The sequence below is a fragment of the Pristis pectinata genome, chromosome 16, assembly GCF_009764475.1.
Source record: "Pristis pectinata isolate sPriPec2 chromosome 16, sPriPec2.1.pri, whole genome shotgun sequence".
In the NCBI taxonomy this organism is placed as follows: domain Eukaryota; kingdom Metazoa; phylum Chordata; class Chondrichthyes; order Rhinopristiformes; family Pristidae; genus Pristis; species Pristis pectinata.
Genome location: NC_067420.1, coordinates 32,354,095 through 32,373,602, shown reverse-complemented (window position 1 = coordinate 32,373,602; position 19,508 = coordinate 32,354,095). Strand labels below are relative to the sequence as shown.

Below are 19,508 nucleotides of genomic sequence, written 5' to 3'. Positions count from 1 at the left end.
CACATTGCACTTCAGGTGGCAATCTGTTCACTGAGAATGGATAGTATGAAGAGTAGCTTTTATGGCGTGTAAAGATCAGGAATTTGAAGTGTGGGAATTTTGTGTGGATAATAGTGGGAGGGAAAGGGGTAACACTTGGTATTAATTTAACTCCATTTATTTATTGGAACATGAGGGTAGTTCACTGCAACTGTGATTGTGAGTACTAAAGACAATGTTGTCAGAATTAAGAACATCTCACTGCTGCAGAGAGGGAGAAAAAGATCAACTGTTACAGTCCATTTTGGAACCAACAACATTAGTGGGGTTAAGGGAGGTTCTGCTGAGGGAGTATGAGCAGGATGCGTCTAAATTCAAAAGCAGAACTACAAAGATAGGATTGAAGCAACAAATAGGGTGGAACTAGTTGGTTCTTTAATTCAGGAAACGTTGGTATCCCTTATTAAGGCAATGGCAACAGAATACCTAGAAAGTCATAAGGACAGATTGAGAACATGTTTATCCAATGAGCAGTCCTGTTTGTAACTAGCAGAGTTACTAGTCTTGGGGAACTAATGGATGTATAGATTTGGGTTTCCAAAAGGCATTCTATAATGTGCTGTGTTGAAAGCTGCTGCATTTCATAACTGGCCAAGGAATTAAGGGTGATGTTGGCATGGATAGAGTACTAGTTAACTGACACAAAAAATAGGTTGTTTACACTTTTACCAGTTGTAGCGCCACAGAGTTTGATGCTCAAGCCTCCACTATTTGTAATCCAAACAATTGATTTAGATGAGAGGACATGGTGAACTGCATTGAAGTTTGATTCAAAAGTAGTGGAACTGTATGTAATGCAGGACACAAACTGTGTAAAGCATAAGTGATTGGGGAAAACAACAGCAGAGAGTTTAATGTGCACAAATGTGAGGCTATCCATTTTTGTTGGAAGAATAGAAAAGCAGAATACTAAAATGTTGAGACCTTCAAATGCTGATGTTCAGATCTTGGTGCCTTTGTTCAAGAAAGTTATCAAGGAGGTACAGCAAAGACTTAAAAAGTAAGCAGGAATCAACTAAAAGTAGGGAAGCTTTCATGCACTGTAGACAATGTTGGTAGAATCATATCCAGAGTACTGTGCAGAGTTTTGGTCTCTTATTTGAGGAAAGATATAACATAAAACTACAGCGCAGTACAGGCCCTTTGGCCCACAATATTGTGCGGACATTTTATCCTGTTCTAAGATCTATCTAACCCTTCCCTCCCACGTAGCTCCCCATGTGCTTGCACTGGACATACTGAAGAGAACGTAGGAGCAGGGCTAGGCTATTCAGCCCTTCAACCTATTCTGCCATTCAATATGACAACCCTCTTCAGCTTTCTCCCTGTATCCATTTGCCCCTCATTTCCTTAAAAGAAAAAACCCAACACCTTGTTGAATATATTTAGTGATTCGGCTTCAACTGCTTTCTGTGTGGAGAATTGCAAATGTTTACCATTCTCTGGGAGCAGAAATTTCAATAGTTTCACGAGATTGATTTCTGGCAAGAAGGGGTTATTTTGAGGGAAGGTTAAGCAATTTGCTTAATCTGTTCTGGAGTTTAGAAAAATCTGATATAAACTACCAGATTCTGAGCGGGCTTGACAGGGTAGATGCAAAGATGTGTCCCCCAGGGAGAAAATTTAGAACTGGGGATAAAGTGTCAGGACTTTGTGTTGATCATTTAAGACTGGGATGAGAAGGAATATTTGAGGGTTGTGAATCTTTATAACTCTCAACCCTTAGAACAATAAAAGATGAGTCACTGAGTACATCAGGGCTGAGATACAGGGTCATGGAGAGCAGGTGGAAAAAGTGCAGGTGAGGCCACTTTCTGATTAGCCTCGGGTCTATATGACCTACTCCGGCTTTCTTTAATTATGCATCTGCCCTTGCCAAAGTTTATATAGCAGTTGCACTTAAATAATTGGTCTTGCCATTAGTTTCCATTAGTTTGACAGCAGTCTGTTGACATTAAGTCTATCTGCACATTCATTGCACACTTGTGACATTGGATATCATGTACAAGTGGATCTTCTCTGAGCAGAAGATGCTGAAACTGCTTATTTGCTAATTGGATTAATGAATATCTAAGATGGGTCTTAAACATGGAGTCATAAACAGATACAGCAGAGAAACAGGCCTACGGCCTTCTGAATCCACACCAGCCATCCATTTTAAACTAATACTAAATGAATCCTTTTTTATTCTCTGCATATATTCTTTAACTCCACTTGCCTACACACTAGGGTCAATTTACAGTGGCTAATTAACATGTCTTTGGATGTGGAAGAAACTGGAGCACCTGGGGGAAACCCACGCAGTTGCAGGGAGAATGTGCAAGCTCCACACAGACTGCACCCAAGGTCCGGATTGAACCTGGGTCTCTGGTGCTGTGAGGCGGTGGCTCTGCTAGTGGCACCACTGTGTTGCTCTATGTAACAGTAGGCAAAGTCCAAGTGATACCTCCAATGCACTGCCACTGTCATCTTGATTTGAATGCCTTATTTGTATTCCCCAGTGAGCAAGTGTGTTGCTACTAACTTTTGATATACTAGTATGTCCAAAAATGTGTGTGTGGTAACGTATTACTTGAAGTCTCTCCTTTAATTATGGTCAGGGTTAACGCTTAACACTCAGTCATAAACAATCTCACAGCCTTAGTGTCTTCAAGCAGAGTCAAAGAATGTAACCCAGCTGCAGAATACTATGAGCGACCTTGTTCCAGCAGAGATACAAAAATTGCCCCCTTGTGTGTAGCTGAGTGGAAGAATCTGTGATGGAGTTGATGGGAAAGTGGAGGAAAACAATGGGTTCAGGTAGGATTAGTGTAAATAGTTGTTACGGACTCCTTGGGACTAAGGACCAGTTTCTATGCTGTATCTTACTATGACTTGCATGGTGTGGTGTCAAAGTCTGCAGCTGTAGACTCCGACTTCCATGTCATCAGTAAGTACTGGCAGTAGAATTGATAATTTAGCAATTTCTATCTGGATCAGCCAGATGAATATAGAACTATGTAATTTCCTCTTCTAGCTGGCATATTAAACCATGTATGCACACACTGAACATTTTGTAGGTATAAGTGAAAAGCTTGCAAAGTTATAGCGGTGTACTGCTCGGGAAATGAATGATTGTAGAGTAGTACAGAATGGAAAGAACCCATTTAGGCCACCATATCCATGCCAACCAGTGAGCACCCATCCATCTTAATCCTATCTCCCAGAACTTGGCCCATAATGTTCTGTTGCCTCGCCTCTTACCCTAGACCTAGTTTTATCTACTTCTGATATGAGGGAAACTTTCCTACAGTCTACCCTATCTATACCCCTCAATTTTATATACCTCAGTCATGTCCCCTCTTAAACACCTCTGCTCCATGGAAACGAGACCCAGCCTCTGCAGTCTCTCCTCGTAACTGAAATGCTCCATCCTAGGCAACATCCTAGTGAAGAAAAACAGAAAACGTGGAAATACACAGCAGGTCAGGCTGCATCTGTGGAAAGAGTTAATGTTTCTGGTCAAAGACCTTTCATCAGATTTCCTCAACATCCTGGTGAATCTCCTCTGCAGCACTATCACATTCTGCCTATTGTTGTGAGCAGAAATGCACACAGTACTCCAGCTAAGCTCTGACCAATGTTTTATGAAGTTGGAGCAAAACCTCCCTGCTCTTGTATTAAATGCCCCAACAAATGAAGGCCAGTATCCCATGTACCTTCTCAACCATGTTGTCCACCTGCACTGCTCCCTTCAAGAATCTTTGGACTTGTAAGCAAAGGTCCCTCACTACTCCCTGGGACCCTACTGTTTATGGTGTATGACCTAGCCTCATTAGTACTCCCAAAATACATCACCTCACATTTATTGGGATTAAACACTATCTGCCATTTTCCAGTCCATTTCACCAATACATTGATATCGCCCTGTAAACTAAGACTACCCTTTGCATCATCAGCAGCTCCGCCACTCTTCATGTCACCTGCAAACTCGCCGATCTTGCCTCCTACATTCGCATCCAAATCATTCACATATTTCAAACAGCAAGGGTCCCTGCACCAGTCTCTATGGAACACCACTAGTCACAGGCATCCAATCACTAAAAACAGCCCTCTACCATCACCCTGTGTCTCCTATTACCAAGCCAATTTTGGAACCAATTTACCAACTTGACCTGGATCCCATGGGGCCCTAACCTTTTGAACCATGTGGGACCTTATCAAAGGCTAAACTGAAGTCCATGTAAACCACATCTATTGCACTGCCCTCATAAATACACCTTGTTAACACTTCAAAAAAACAAATTCACTCAGGTTGATGAAACAGGATCTGCCCTTGACAAAGCCATGCTGACTAGTCCTCGCCTTTCCAAGTAATCATTAATCCTGTCTCTCAGAAGTTTAAAAAAAATAACTTCCCTACCATTGATGTTAGGTTCACAGGTGTGTAATTGCCAGGATTTTCCTTGTTGGCCCTTTAAAAAGGGACTACACTTTCTGTGCCCCAGTCATCTAGTACGTCATTTATGGCCAGCAAAAGTTTAAAATTCTCAGTCATGGCCCCAATAGTCTCTTCCCTTGCAGTCTGGGATAAAGCTGTTTTATTGTATTGAAAATGGAAACTTCTGAAGTTGTGATAAATAGATATAGAGACAGTAAATAGAAGCAGGAGTAGACCATGTGAGCCTTTGAGACTTTACTCAATATGATCATCCAAATTCAGTACCTTGTCCCAGCTTTTTCTCCATAATCCCTTTATCCTCCTAGCCCTAAGAAACACATCTAACTCCTTGAATATACTTAATGAGTTGGCTTCAGCTGTTTGTGTAGTAGAGAATTTCACAGGTTCACCACTTTCTGGGAGAATAAATGTCTTCTCATCACAGTCTGAAGTGGCTTGCATCTTTTCTTTGGGCAATGATCCATGATTCTAGACATGCCAGTTAATTGGAAACATCCTTCATCTATTCTGTCCAGACCTGTTAGCATTTGTAGACTTCTGAGATCCCTTCTCAATGTTTCAAACTCTTGTGTATATAAGAGTGACTGACCTGATCTCTCTCCATATTGTCAGTTCAGGCATCCAAAGAATCAGTCTGTACTTTTTTTGTCCACAGTTTCCTTCTGCTGCAGGGAAATTCCTACACTAACTCAGTCACCACCTTCCTGTCAGTCAGATGAAAATATAAATCATAAGCCAAGTAGTGTGGCTTGATGTGACAGATGCACCTCTCTGCAAAAGGGAACCTTTTGCTTGATTGCAACTGAGTGTAGTATTTTACTTCTGAATACAAAAGCAGGTCAGGAGAAAGTATTTTCTTGAGTGCCTGATAATGATTACATAGCCATTTGCTGTGGCATTTTCTGAATATCTTTATGGGCAATGGTTATATTTTACATGTATAATAGTTTGAACTTGGATCATTTTGTGGTCACATCCATCTTTGAGGTTGCTACCTTAACCAGAAAACAGGTGGCAAGAATATCTGTGCCTCTGAAAGCAACTGTCACAAGGAGCTCGTACTGTGATCTAGATACTTAGATGAAATCAGCGACCCCTCTTTCTGCACCCACACCTTTTCATAACGGCACCTTTCAGGTTATGAAAGGACATAAGTAAATAACACTTGCATGTGCAATACTGTTTTACACTTTGACTTCATCTGCCCACTACAGGGAGATGAAGAAAAGGATCGCAGCAATTCTTAGTCACCTTCAAGATATTTTATCACTTTCTTGTTTGGATGAAAACCTGCACAAAATACACTTTAAAGAGTACAGTTCTACAACAAAATCATATAAAAATATATTCATTTGTACATAGTCAATCTGGTCCCTTCCAAATGTTTATGATGACCTAGTGTACTTTTCCACTTTTTGTGGAGTTAATGGATTCCCCAATATTTTGTCTCTAATCCTAGCACCACAACAATATTGCTGCCTTTTTGTCACACATCACCACAATATTGTACTTGTATGCTCCCAGGAACCTCTCTCAATAACCTTCAGGAGCCTTTTTTGTTCCACATACAGGCTGAACCCTCTGGTGCCCCAATGTATCTGACACACCCACTGCTGTCAATTTCACAACTCTACTGGGAGAGCCCTGTTTTTGTTTTTGCATGCACTGGCTTACTGTCCTGCTACTCCCTCAAGCAGCAGCATTGCAGACTAGATACCAATATGGTGTCTAAGCCAAAAACAGAAATACTGGAAGAACTCAACCAGGTAAGCAGCATCTGTGCAAAGGGAAACCAGTTAATGTTTTGAGTCAGTGACCTTTCCAATATCTAAGGGTTACATTGTGTTGCTGCATACAAAAGCAAATGGACAAGTGAAACTATAAACAGAACATCCTTCACTGAAGACAGTAATGCTCAGCCAAGCAGCAATGTCTAGTGCAACAATGTATTGAAGTGCTACTGCATTGATGTACTCTGTCCTTAAAGGTACCCATACACTCTTGTACATGATTTTAAGGTCAAAATCTAACAGTAACCTCAGATGCACTTCTGGTGGTGTTTGTTTTGAGCTAACGTGACAAGATTGTGATACTGAGCTGAGTCAACTTGCCTGGAGATAATATCGAACAGATTATCTTTAAGACCAATAATAAGCTTTCCTCTTACAGATAGTAAATCTGCAAATTGTTCCACCCTTTGCCACCATGTAAGAAGCTCGAGGGCAGACCTGAAAGACACATCTGGTGGGCAATTAGACCTCACATTGTGCTTGCATGATGTAGTTGGAAGACTTGAAAAGATCCTTGAAGGATAAACCCAAAGTAACACTGAAAATTGCATTCATTTCTGCCAGCTTCATACTCCTTGCTCTGAGTTCACCAGAGTTCAGGTCAGGAGCATTTATGAGCACTTCAAATAGTAATACCAGCAATCAGAAGATTATCTCTCTTTAAGATGGCATAATTAATAGCTTTTAAGCTGCAAATTAGTACTCTCTTGGCAAATGAATGGATTATAGCCTACAATTTGGTGTATTTTTTCATTGAGACCCAGTGTCTCTTCAGAATAACTTTGCACTAAGTATAGCATGTACTATACAAATAATTTAAAACACATTACCTGATGGTGCATTTTAATTATTGGGTTCCTGAATCTAATTTCAGTGAAATATCTCAGGTCAAAATGCTGTCTCCACATTTGCAACATAACTATTTTATAGTATATTATTCCCTACTATCCTACTTTGTTTAATCTTAAACTTGCATCATATTAAATCTTAAACTGGCATCAAAGTCCAGTTGTAATATAGTGCTTACATTTCTAAATTACAGACTGGATGGTTGGAAAAGACAATGTTGTAAACATTATTGAGCAATCATCTTCTGATGAATTATAAATTTACAAAAATAACTACTTTGAATCATTAGCCATTTCAATTAAATAGGAGCTAATTGTTGAGTAAGTTTAGCTGGAATTGAATCTAACTTGAGTGATTCTGAGCAAAACATAGTGGATGCAAATTAAAATGCCTTGATGCTGCAAATGAATGTGATGGGTGGTGAAAACTATATCTGAGGCTTTGCACATTTCAGGTGACCAGATCCTGTAACAATTTTGCATTTAACTTTTCTTTAAACTAGGATTAGCTCTAACACACTCATCAGCCAATGTAACTGGATAAGACAGACTTTTGTTTTGAGCAATTTATCAGTGCATTCTAACCTGCCTGTCATTTTAGTTTCCTCGAAGCCCAGTATGCTTCTGTTTATACTGAAAGGCAAAATTACAAAGATATCTAGGCATTTGTGGTAGCAGGATAGTGTCAAGATTTCTAGTTGGTCATCTGTCAACATAAACAAGGCCAAGGTACAAGTCTGAATTTTTTGTTCAGCATGTTAGTGTGTCTGATTTGCTCTTTGAGACTGATCCATTGTATATCTTACCTGAAGTGCATGCAGCTAAATGTAGGAACATGTATTCCAAAGACTTTAAATATTAAAATGAAATTATCCAGTTACTGATTTATTGGTTGTGATCAGTTTCAACTGAGGATAACAGTGACCACTAAATTTGTGTTCCATAAACACTATCATAGAGATTGACAGAACCACAGAGACTTCTGTTACATTGCAGAACTACCTGATCATGGTGTTTTGGACAAGTTAATCAGGGGACTCCAGGCTTTGATTTGTAGTACAGGACTTGGTGTGGAGAGGAAATTAGCATGCAACATTATCTGTAATAATTGCTGTTAAATTTGAAGTTCAAGGGAAACAGTATATACTATCTCCGAAAGTTCTAACAATTGGGTTAGTAACACAGAACATGACTTTGACAGATATTTCAAATAATAACTGATTTGATTTTCCAAATAATCATTTGTTCCTTTTATTTTCTGCCAATCCAGTTAGAACAATCCCACTTCCATTGAGCAGATGCTTGCAACAATTTGAGTTTTTACTCTTGGAGTCGGTTCTACAGCATAGAAACAGACCCTTCAGCCCAACTGGTCCATGCTGACCAATATGCCCCATCAAAGCTAGTCCCATTTGCCAGCATCTGGCCCATAAACTTCTAAACCTTTCCAATCCATGTACCTGTCCAACTGTCTTTTTAAGGTTGTTACTGTACCTGCTTCAACCACTTCCTCTGGCAGTTCATTCCACATAGATATCACCCTCTGTGTATTTAAAAAAAAAAGTTGCCCCTCAAGTTCCTATTAAATCTTTCCCCTCTCACCTTAAATCTGTGCCCTCTAGTTCTTGATTTCTCCAACCCTCGGGGGGGGTGGGGGAAGACTAAGTACATTCACCTTGCTTGCACATAACAATTCAGGAAATTGCAACAGATTTTTGAAAGGTTTGTAGCGGTTGCTACCGTGAAATAAAACAAGACGCTAGTCGAAGGATTGTCAAACAAGAACTGGTTTATTTTCCCGCCTTGCGTGGGCCTTTTAAGGGAGACTGTTCCCGCCCAATGCAACCGGCAATGACGTAAGTACTACGTCATCAAGTCTTTCCCGTGCGCGGGTTCTCCCCATCGCTCAGGAAAGACTAGGCCCGCCGCCATCTTGGGCCTCGTCGCTCTGACGCCGCGCGACCCGACTGCCGAGCCGGTTCGCCTGACCGGACAGTGAGTCGCTACAGGTTGAATACAATACTGCTTGTTGTGAAAGGACATTGATCTGAGATGTTAACTCTGTTTCTGTCTTCAGGGATGCTGCTTGATCTCGTCAATACATCCAGCAATATTTGTTTCTATTGTTGTGCATAAGTCATACGTGGATGATTTGGGCCTCCATTAGTTTGTAATTAGAACTGTTTCCTTGTGAAACAACCATTCCACTTATTAAAAAATCTGTTCCTAGACTTAATCAGAACATACAATTCCTTTGCCAGAATAAGATGAATTGTTTTTGACTACAGTTTTTATTTTCAATTCAGAAGCTGTTTTTACGAATATTCCACTGCTTTGCTACCATCTTTCAGAGGATGTAGAACAGAGAAGTAAAAGGCACCAGCTTTAGGCACTTGAAACAATATACTGTACATCTTCCACACACCAAGTTGCATTCCATCCATTCCTGCAGAATAAATTACAAGGAAGTTAAAGATTTCTAACAATGTGAATTAACATCTGATACAAGGGCTGGGCCTTTCCCTTGAACAGTTTCTATCCTGGATTATTAAATCATCACAATAGTTTAACAATGGGGCAGGTGGCCCCCATGTTGTGGAGTTGCATTCCTAGAAAATGGTCCATATCGTGATTTTTTTCCCCCATAACACAAAGCTATGTCATATACACATGCAGTATGGATCACATGTTGAAGAAAAAATCATCAGTTTTGTATTTATTCATTTTTAAATTCTGTGAGTGAATTTTATTCCATATTTCAAACTTTTGTGTAGTGATCTGTAAATTCTATTAGGACAAAATTCGTTGCTTGAATAGCCTTAATGCAGGGGTTGCCTGTACTGGATCTAGAATTTCATGCCATTAATCCAGCAATGAAAAGCAGTTTGTCTCAGGACTCTGGGGAGCATAATGATGGAAGTTTCTCAAAATAAAGATTGAAGAGGAATAAGGTTCTTTTGATATCACTTCATTTGAGATGTTGCATTACATTCTCCACATCAGCAGAATCAACACAGTGGTGGTGGATATTTAGTCCATCAGCAGCTTTAAAAGGAATTGTTTCTACTTTTGTGTTATTTTTCTTTACGTTGCTGTTGTTGCACCCATACATCATTGCACTATTGTGTTTGTGGCCTAAATGTGGCTGATTTAAAGATTTGGGTCATCTATTGTAAAACAGCCCTTTTATTTTGGTGTCTGTCAAGCAAAATTGTTTGAATAAACCATTATAGCAGCATTTAAAACAGGCCCTCTCATTATCTCCAGCCTGGAAGCTGGTGGTACATTCTGAATCGCATCCTGGTGGGCATGTTTCCCACATGAGTATAGCCAACCAGGCTGGGCTCTTCCACCTCCTGAACTCACTAGCACATGAGTTTCCACTTGGTTAGTCAAAATTCTGTAAGCGTGTGCTGCCAAGTGTGAATTTTTAAAAACCTGGTGGCAGTTCTGCCTTGAGTTCTGTCTTGTGAGTCCATTCTGTCTTGCGAGTCCATCCATTCTTTCACAACCTGCATGTGCACACTTTTCTTCAGGGATTGCTGATTGCATCATGAATATTGTTTGTAAACATTGTAAATAGGAAAGTGAGATTCATCGTAACCTTCTGAGCTCCACTAATTTGGTGTCAGTCACTTTGAGACTGAGTTGTTGGTCAACTATCTCAACACTTCTGCACTCAGTACACTTGTTAATTAAATCTTTAGGGCCTTGTGTTAAACATTAGAAAATGCTCAGCAAATAAGGCAGCATCTGAGGAGATGTTTTCAATCAGCCTTTCTGATTAAAATCCAGCCGATGAAAGGTCATCAAACTTCACAGATGCTGTCTGACCTGAGTATTTCCAGCATTTTCTGTTAGAATTCAATCATCTGCTGTATGTGTCATTTTAGGGCATTAATGATTTAAATGGTGTTTCTTGCGGAAACATGCCTTATTGTCTGCTGACAGTGATCTAAATTTCATGTAATCTCACTTAATTGTAAGAAATAAAAGTGTGTTTTTCCCCACTTGATAACCTGCTATGAAAACTGCTCCTATTTGCATATTTAACCATGTGAGGCTGTAACTTGAGTATTGAATGCTGTGTGGTGACTTCCAGCAGTATTGTGAAATGGGGTTACCTCCCCTTTAGAAAGCTGGAGCCCTGATATTAGTCTGTGCTGATTTTATTTCAACAGCTGCCATCTATTCGTGGAATTACCAGCATGGTGCATGCCTACAGGGAAATCAATGCACTTCATGATTCTCACAACTTCTTAATGTGTTGGGGTGAAGATCAAAAGCAACCTAACAAACAGATACAGTATGAACCCCACATAGCATCATTTTCATGATTATTATTGAAGACCTTAAAACCTCTAGATCATAGTCTTTTGATGATTGAAGTAGAACCAGTAAGTTTAAAATTGAGACTAATTCCTTGTTATTATCTCTTGGAAGTAAATGCAGTGTGAATCAATGTGGTATGATTTAGAATGTGTTCATTGGTACCTTTTGGGATGAGGAGACACTACTAATGATAGCAATAACTGAGACCTAATAGCCATTATTTGATGTGAATTTGACCCTGTGCAACTAAATTTTGTTTCCTTGTGTCACAAAAGATCTCCCAGTTTGTCTGTTAGTTAACAGATTTTTAACTGAACAACCTTTTCACAAGTCTAAGGATTGAGAGCATGGAGGGTCTGATAAGCTAAACTCCATTTAATGCAAGAAGCCTCCCAGGTAAGGCAGATGAACTTGGAACATGGGTGACACATGAGACTGCGATATTATAGCTACACCAGAAACATGGTTGAGGGATGGGCAAGAGCAGCAGCTCAAAGTTTCAAGGTATTGATGCTTCCAGCCTGACAGGTAGAAGTAAAAGATGTGGGGGAGTTGCACTTGTGATTAGGGAGAACACCATGGTAGTATGTGAAGAGGATATCCTGAGAGGAACATCCAGCAAGGCCATATGGGTAGAACTGAGAAATAAGGAAGGGATGATCACTTCAATGGGTTTGTACTACAGGCTCCCCAATATTCAGCGGAAATTAGAGGAACAAATATGTAGGAACACCACAGGTGTAGGAATAATAGGGTTACATTAATAGGTGATTTTTAACTTCCCTAATATTAACTAGGACTGCCATGGTGCTGACGTGATGGGGTGGTATTTGTTAAGTGTGTCTAGGAAAATTTTCTGAAGCAATTTGTAGATGGCCTGTAGAGAAGAGGCTTCAACCAACAGGGATTAGGTCCCAACAGACCCAATAGGGATAGGGTCCCCCTTGACCTCTCATTTCATCCCACGTATCCAACACATCATCCTCCTCCACTTCTGCCATCTCCAATGGGACCCCACCACCAGGTATATCTCCCCCTCCCCACCTCTTTCTGCCTTTTCACAGGGACCACTCTCCACAACTCCCTAGTTCACTTTCTTTTATTTTGTCTTTCTCTCCTACCCATCCCACTCCCACCCCAGGAACTTTCCACTGGCATTGTGGGACCAATGACCATAATTCTATTAATTTTAAGATGGTTATGGAAAAAGATAGGACTGGTCCTCAAGTCAATTTCCTAAATTGGGGAAAGACCAAGTTTGATGGCTTCAGACAGGAACTCTCTAAAGTTGATTGGGAGAGGCTGTTTGCAGGTAGTGATGTCTGGCTGGTGGGAGGCTTTTAAAAGTGAGATAGGGAGTTCAATGTTCCTCTTAAAATGAAGGGCTAGGCAGGTAAGATTGGGGACCTTGGCTGATGGAAGATATTGAGGGTCTAATCAGGAAAAAGGAGTCATATCAGCTATGTGCAGCTGTGATTAAGTGAGTCCCTTGAGGAGAATAAGGGATGTTGGAGTACACTTAAGAAGGAAATTAGGAGGGCAAAAGGGGGTCATGAGATATCCCTGTCAGATGAGATAAAGGAGAATCCTAAGAGATAAATATATTGAGAGCAAAGGGTAGTTCAAGAGAGCTGATCCCCTTAAGGATCAGTGTAGTAGTCTGAGTGGAGGGAGGCCTTAAATGAGTACTTTTCACCTTGCTTCACCATGAATGAGCAAAACGTAGAGGGATATGGAATTAATGCAGGCAAGTGGGATTAGTAAACATGAGCATGTGGTGGGCTGAAGGGCCTGCCTTTATGCTGTACAACTCTGATTCTATGACTTGAAATCCTTTCATGATTCTAATATTGACTCATCTCTACAATAATAAAACTTGTTTTTCTTTTAGATGGAATAATGGTGTATTCAGATTTTGGCAATCGGAAAAACCTAACTTCAAACCACTGCCATTGATAATTCTCTTGTATTATCTCCAATCATTGGCGAAGCTTTGTAAGTATGACTTTTATTACTCTGTAACATTTAAAATGTATCTAATCTGTTGAGCAGAATGAAATGATTTTGGTCTGGTGCTTGCACAAGTCGGTCAGAGCAGCACAACCTCCATCACCCCCAACTTGCAGTCATGGAACATGTGCATATGCACTTCTATTTAAATTGCTTTCTCCATTTTTCACCACACCCAAGGCAGTCACATTGAGTTCCTGTGCTTGCCCTTAATAAAGATTCATTTCTCTTGGGATATGGTTGTAAAATTTGGTTTTGTGGCTTGATAATGACTTTCATGTGAATGTTACTCAAGAAAGCAAAACTTTCCCTGATATATTGTCTAATGTCCAACCATATTGTTGGACATTGGACAATAAATTCAAGAGAATAAAAATGCAAATGAATTTAAGTGCAAAAATAACCAGGTAATAAATGTCCAAAACTTTACCTGGTTATATTTGCACTTAAATTGGAATTTTTGATTTCCAATTTAGTTGGCTGTATTTTCCATTGATAAAAATCTATTTGCATTTTTATTCTCTTTAATTTTACAGGTTTTTGGTTTACATGAGCTTGCACTTGTACAGGGCACTTAACAGTGATGTGAATATCCATCAGAGAAGAAGCTGGGTGATCGAAAGCTTGGTCAAAAATTGAGTGTTAAGGATTTTCCTAAATGGGTAGAATGAGTAGAAAAAGGACATGAGGTGGAGGCCTTGGAAAGGAAAATCCAAAATGTAAAGTCTGAGCAGCTGAAGGTATGTTTGTAGGACAAAAGGAGATTCTTGTACAAGACAGAGTATCAAGTATCAGGGCCTTGGCCGTTTCGACAAGGGTTCCCGAGTTGAGCATGGTTCAGAGGGGGATCCGACTTTTTAACCGATGTGCTCTTAGTATTTCAGGTTGGTGCGGCAGCCTGGAAGAACGGGGGCACGTGAAATGGAAGGGAATAGAGGAGCAGAGAGAGGCCATGGTATTAGACTGTGGTGAGATATACATTTGATGTGCATTGGATTGTCAATCAGCTTGGACTGGGATGAAAGGCAAACAGGATTTTGTGCAGTGTAGGACATCTGAGTTTTGGTATGGTGGCATTCAGAGTGAAATATGCAATTCAATGGCAATGCTGAATTGAAAGCTGCATGAATGAAGGTCTTGATGGTAGTTAGACTGAAGCAAGGATGAAACGGATGATTTTAAAAAGTAGAGGTAGCCATCCTTTGTACTAACTGTTACGAAACAGCAACAAAAGAAACACGCTGAGTCATGATTCAGTGTCTAAAAACTATTTTATTAATCACTGCTCATGATAAGAAAAATAAAAGTGAAAATGTTAGTATGTTAGAAGTAAAAATGATAAACCTTGAACATTAACCCCAAAACTAAACTCTTCGTGTGTGTGTGTGTGTGGGGCAAAGTCCCAAACTCCAAGTCCAGGAATGGTTCTTAAAGTTCAGTTCAGCAAGCTATAAGGTGAAACATGAGCAAAGGCTTCAACAACCACCATTGTCTGAAGATAAAACGTAGATGTAGAGGTAACATAGTAATTACAAAATCCAAATGTTCCACAATGACACCTCAGTGTTTACTCGGTAGTGACTTCCTCACCCCAAAAAGCATCCAAATCATGGCTGTCCACACAAATACCTGTTTCCCTCTACAGGTCAGCAACAAAGTGAACTCCACGGATTACTTCCAATTTCCATACGTGGATTGCAGTGACAGACAGTTATTATTTCTCATCCATCGAAAGAGAAACTTGTCTCTGTCTCTCATCCTTTATCTTTGGTTGACGTAAGCACGCCACACACACACTACTAACTCTATCTTAAAGGGACATTCACTGAGTCCGTAACATAACTCAATGTAACTGGACTGTGTAATGAATTGACCTGTACAATCAGTTTGTAAGACAAGCTTTTCACTGTACCTCAGTATAACTGACAAAAGACCCAAGATGTACATAATGATGAATGGATTCAAGGCCCACATCTACACCTTAAGCAAGTTAATTTAGTAATGAACGGAGTATCTGAATTGTACCAGAAAGGCTCAAAATCAGTTCCCAATTGGAAAGGGAGAAAATTACAATAATGAACTCCAGCTTGGCTAGAAATGACTGGTGTTGCAACTTTATTGGGAACTATTACTTTTTCATGGTCCAATGCCAAGATTAAGGAATGTGCTAATGGCACTGAGAGAACCCTTTATTGAAGAAACTGCTACTTACTCCATATAAGATTTTTGTGCTTTAAGTTATGAAGTTTCAAGCTAATCAAAGTATATTTTCTGTGCAATTTCAATGATTCTTAAGCCTTGTGTCAAAGCCCACTTTCTATATATAGCATACCTACAGGGTATTCATTGTTTTTCCAAGATAATCACAACTTTTCAATGCCTGGCTATTATTTTAATGTAGCGTAGGGCTCTATTATTAATGGAAGAAGTCCACACATTAGGCAGCTGGCAGTAAACTGTGATTGAAATTATATTATGCATTATGTTACATTAGAGAATTCAGTTACTTGGAAAAGTTTGCTTTCCAAAAAGCATTGGGCTAGAACTTCCTGGTAAATGCTGGCTAAGCTTTGTCGGGGGTTTCCCAGCAGCTCCCTTGATATTAGATCCTTGTGGAGTCCTACAGCAGATCATGAACAGTGGGATTTCCCCAACAGTTAACCTAGGGATCTGCCAATTGAATTTGCACCAGGTTTGATTGGAAAGAAATGTTAGTCATAGAGGTAATACAGCATGGGAAAACTCCCTTCGGCTCAACTCAGCTATCCCAACCAAGCTGCCTAACTGAGCCAGTCCTATTGGCCCATATCCTTCTAAACCTTTCCAATCCACATAGCCATTTAAATGTCGTAATTGTACCCACCTCTACCACTTCCTCTGGCAAATTTGTTCCATATACACATCAGCCTCTGGAAAAAGCTGCCCCTCTGATCCCTTTTAAACCTTTCCCTCTGACTTTAAACCTAAGCCCTCTAAGTTTGGACTCCTACTCTGGGGAAGAAACTGTGGCTATTCACCTTTATTTATGCCAATCATGATTTTATAAACTCCTATGAGGACGTCCCACAACCTCCTAGGCTCCAGGGAAAAAAGTTCTAGCCTATCCAGCCACTCCTTGACATAGGTAGGAAGGGGGATGAGGTCCTGAAGAGTGAGTTCAGGGAGCAAGGCAGAAAATTGAGGAACAGGACCTCAAGGGTAGCAATCTCGGGATTGCTGCCAGTGCCACGTGATAGTGAAGGTAGGAATAGGAGGAGGTGGCAGATAAATGTGTGGCTGAGAAGTTGGTGCAGGAGGGAGGGTTTTAGATTTCTGGATCATTGGGATCTCTTCTCGGGAAGGTGGGACCTGTACAGAGAGGACGGGTTACACCTGAACCAGAAGGGGGCCAATATCCTTGCGGCAAGATTTGCTAGGGTGGTACAGGAGGGTTTAAACTAGTTTGTGAGGGGGAAGGGAACCGGAGGAGTAGGTCAGAGGAAGAAGGGAATGGGGAAAAGTTAGATCAAACAGGTAGAGAGGCTTTGGGGAAGGAGAAGCAGAATACAGGCTGTAAAAGTAGTAAGGTAGATGGACTGAAGTGTGTTTACTTAAATGCAAGAAGTGTCAGGAATAAGGGGGATGAACTGAGGGCTTGGTTAAGTATGGGGGACTATGATATCGTGGCTATTACTGAGACGTGGCTGACGTCAGGAGAGGAGTGGATATTGAATATTCCTGGTTTTTGGTGTTTTAAGAGGGATAGGGAAGGGGGGAGAAGAGGTGGAGGGGTGGCGATACTAGTCAGGGACACTATTACGGCTGTGGAAAAGATGGATGTTGTAGAAGGATCATCTCTAGAGTCCATATGGGTGGAGTTAAGGAAAAAGAAAGGAGCAGTCACTCTACTAGGAGTATTCTATAGGCCCCCCGGTAGCAGTAGAGATATAGAGGAGCAGATTGGCGGGCAGTGTTTGGAGAGAAGCAGAAATAACAGGGTCGTTATAATGGGAGACTTCAACTTCCCAAATATAGACTGGAACCTGCTTAGTGCCAAAGGTTTAGATGGGACGGAATTTGTTAAATGTGTCCAGGAGGGATTCCTGACGCAGTATGTTGACAGGCCGACTAGAGGGAATGCCATGTTAGATCTAGTTTTAGGAAATGAACCGGGACAGGTGAAGGATCTATTGGTGGGTGAGCATTTGGGGGACAGTGACCATTGCTCCATAACCTTTAAAATTGTCATGGACAGGGACAGGTGCAGAGAGGACAAGAGGTTTTTCAATTGGGGAAGGGCTAACTACGAGGCTATAAGGAGAGAACTTGGGAGTGTAAATTGGGATGTCCTTTTTGAAGGAAAATGTACCATGGGGATGTGGTCGATATTCAGGGATCTTATGCAGGATGTTAGGGATAAATATGTCCCGGTGAGGCAGAGAAGGAACGGCAGGGTGAAGGAACCGTGGGTGACGAGAGAGGTGGAACGACTTGTTAGGGAGAAGAAGGTAGCATATGTGAGGTTAAGCAGCAAGGTTCAGACAGGGCCCGTGAGGAATATAGGGTAGCGAGGAAGGAACTTAAAGGGCTGAGGAGAGCTCGAAGGGGACATGAAAAGGCTTTGGCTAGTAGGGTTAAGGAAAATCCCAAGGCCTTTTTCAAGTACGTGAAGGGTAGGAGGATGGCTAGAGTGAAGGTAGGTCCGATTAAGGACAAAGGTGGGAGAATTTGCCTGGAGGTGGCGGAAGTGGGAGAAGTTCTGAATGAGTACTTCTCTTCGGTATTCACCAGGGAGAGGGGTCTTGATGATGTGGAAGGGAGTGCTGGTAGGGGTAATGTTCTCGAGGTTGTTGATATCAAGAGAGGATGTGTTGAAGTTGTTAAATAATATTAAGACAGATAAATCTCTGGGGCCTGACGGGATTTTCCCCAGGCTGCTTCGAGAGGCTAGGGAGGAGATTGCTGAACCGCTGGTAAGGATCTTTGAGTCCTCGTTGTCTACGGGGGTGGTGCCGGAAGATTGGAGGATTGCGAATGTGGTCCCCTTGTTCAAAAAAGGTAATAGGGATAGGCTGGGGAATTATAGACCGGTGAGTCTCACGTCTGTGGTGGGTAAGCTGTTAGAAAGGATTCTAAGGGATAGGATTTATGAACACCTAGAGAATCATGGACTGATTAGGGACAGCCAGCATGGCTTTGTGAAGGGAAGATCTTGCCTCACAAGCCTGATAGGGTTCTTTGAGGAGGTGACCAGGAAGATTGATGAGCGCAGTGTGGTGGATGTGGTTTACATGGATTTTAGTAAGGCATTTGATAAGGTTCCTCATGGTAGGTTTCTTCAGAAGGTCAGAGGCCGAGGGATCCAAGGAAGCTTGGCTGTGTGGATTAGGAATTGGCTTGCATGTAGAAAGCAGAGGGTTGTGGTGGAAGGAGTGCCCTTGGATTGGAGGGCAGTGACTAGTGGTGTCCCGCAGGGATCGGTTCTGGGACCTCTACTTTTTGTGATGTTTATAGATGACTTAGATGAGGGGGTGGAGGGCTGGGTTAGTAAGTTTGCGGATGACACTAAGATAGGCGGTGTTGTGGATAGTGTGGAGGGCTGTCGGAGCTTACAGAGGGATATTGATAGGATGCAGAGCTGGGCTGACAAGTGGCAAATGGAGTTCAATCTGGAGAAGTGTGAGGTGGTACACTTTGGAAGGACAAACTCCAGGGCAGAGTACAGGGTAAACAGCAAGGTACTTGGCAATGTGGAGGAGCAGAGGGATCTGGGGGTTCATATTCAGTTTGTTGAAAGTTGCCTCACAGGTGGAAAGAGCAGTTAAGAAGGCCAATGGGATGTTGGCTTTCATGAGTCGCGGGATTGATTTTAAGAGCCGCGAGGTTATGATGCAGCTTTACAAAACTCTAGTTAGGCCACATTTAGAGTACTGTGTTCAGTTCTGGTCGCCTCATTATAGGAAGGATGTGGAGACGTTGGAGAGGGTGCAGAGGAGATTTACCAGGATGCTGCCTGGATTGGAGGGTATTGAATATGAGGAGAGGCTTAAGGTGCTAGGGCTTTATTCA

The 19,508-nt window shown here is 41.3% G+C and overlaps 1 protein-coding gene across 4 annotated transcripts in view; it reads left to right on the top strand.

The window, feature by feature from the left end:
- The window catches only part of slco4a1 (solute carrier organic anion transporter family, member 4A1), a 135,954-nt gene that overhangs the window by 14,434 nt on the left and 102,012 nt on the right, over positions 1 to 19,508 (top strand). For all 4 annotated transcript variants that reach the window (XM_052031569.1, XM_052031571.1, XM_052031570.1 and 1 more), the window contains exon 2: positions 13,342 to 13,445. The gene's annotated coding sequence lies outside the window, so the exon portion shown is untranslated. The remainder of the gene's footprint in view (positions 1 to 13,341; positions 13,446 to 19,508) is intronic.